The 1,618-nt window shown below is 65.0% G+C and overlaps 1 non-coding gene across 1 annotated transcript; it reads right to left on the minus strand.

Moving 5' to 3' along the window:
- Positions 1-1,106: 1,106 nt before the first annotated feature.
- Positions 1,107-1,225, minus strand: LOC131872608 (5S ribosomal RNA). The gene has a single exon (XR_009370729.1). It is a non-coding gene; the product is annotated as a 5S ribosomal RNA (ribosomal RNA).
- Between the last annotated feature and the right edge of the window lie 393 nt (positions 1,226-1,618).

Below are 1,618 nucleotides of genomic sequence, written 5' to 3' on the forward strand. Positions count from 1 at the left end.
CATTGTTTTCCCCGGGTGCGCTCCGAGGTGCGCAACATCGGTGCGCACCAAGGAGGGCTCCGAAGTGTGCTCCAAGGTGCGCACGATTCGGAGCTCGGTTTGCCCGGGGTGCGCACACCTTGGCTGGGTTGCGCACCCTTTGTGCGCTCCAAGGTGCGCACGAAGTCGGAGCTCGGTTTGCCCCGGGTGCGCACCTTCGCCAGGGTGCGCACCTTGATGCGCACGCCTTGGCTGGGCTGCGCACCTTGGTGGGCGCCATGGTGCGCACCTTTCGTGCGCTCCAAGGTGCGCACGAAGTCGGAGCTCGGTTTGCCCCGGGTGCGCACCTTGGTGGGCGCCATGGTGCACTCCGAGGTGCCCAAGATTGGTGCGCAACAAGGAGCGCTCCGAAGTGCGCTCCAAGGTGCGCAGGTGCGCGCGAAGTCGAAAGTTGGGTTAATTGTCCGGTTTGCCTCGGGTGCGCACCTTGCGTGCACCTTCGCCAGGGTGGGCGCCTTGGTGCGCACACCTTGGCTGGGCTGCGCACCCGGGCGCGCACACCTTGGCACCCGCGTTTCCTTCATTTTAAATTTTTTTTTTTTACAATCTCTCAAGTGGGAAATTCTATAATCTCAACTTTTTTTGCCTTTTCAGGAAACTTTTGAATGGAGCGCATCATTGGTGCGCTCCGAAGTGTGCTCCAAGGTGCGCACCTCTGGTGTGCTCCAAAGCTCTCTCCAGCTGCGTGCACCTGCCCCGGCCGCGCACCCGGCCCCGCCCAGCTTCGCTCACCTGTCCCGGGCGTCTGGTGCGGAACCTTAGAGTAAGAAACATCACCGTGCACCTTGGCCAACGTGCGCGACTCGACCGAGCGCGCACTGGCCGAGGTGCACACCGATTTCACCTGGGTGCGCGCGCAGCACCTCGGGCGCACCGGGGTGCGCGCACAACGCCCGGGTTGCACCGTGGCCTGTGTGCTCGGGGCGCCTCGGGTGCGCGCTCGGTGTCGCCCCCGCGCGCGCGGTAGTGCGGGCAGCGCACCCCGGCCCGGCCCGGCCCCGACGAGAACGCAAACGGGCAAAAGGTTTATTCAAATAGCATTGCGACGCCCGGCGAAAAACTAAGAAAGGGTGCAACACCGGGACTTCCCGGGAGGTCACCCATCCCAGTACTACTCCGGCCCAAGCGCGCTTAATTGCGGAGTTCTGATGGGATCCGGTGCACTAACGCTGGTATGATCGCACCCGTTATGAGCTTGTCGCAGTGTGTACTTAGCAAACCGCGACCCACGTGCGAATCCACCCCGGCCACCCACCCCCGTCGAGGTGCACACCCTCCCTCGCGAAGTGCGCCCCGTTCGCCAAGTGTGAGCCCTGCCCGGGTGCGCGCACCTTGCTAGGGCGTCGGGTGTGCACCCGGCCCGGCCTACGTGCGTGCACCTGGACGGGGCGTCGTGTGCGTGCAGTGTCCCGTCTGCAACGCGGTGCCCACACACCACCTCGGGCGCAACGACCTGCGCTCACATGTGGGCCGAGTGCACCTTGGTGCATGTTCGGGGCGCCTCGGGTGCACGCTCGATCTTGCCCCGGTGCACCAAGGCGCTCGGTTTGCCCCGGGTGCGCACTTGGTGCAAGGTGGG

The sequence above is a fragment of the Cryptomeria japonica genome, unplaced genomic scaffold, assembly GCF_030272615.1.
Source record: "Cryptomeria japonica unplaced genomic scaffold, Sugi_1.0 HiC_scaffold_686, whole genome shotgun sequence".
In the NCBI taxonomy this organism is placed as follows: Eukaryota; Viridiplantae; Streptophyta; class Pinopsida; order Cupressales; family Cupressaceae; genus Cryptomeria; species Cryptomeria japonica.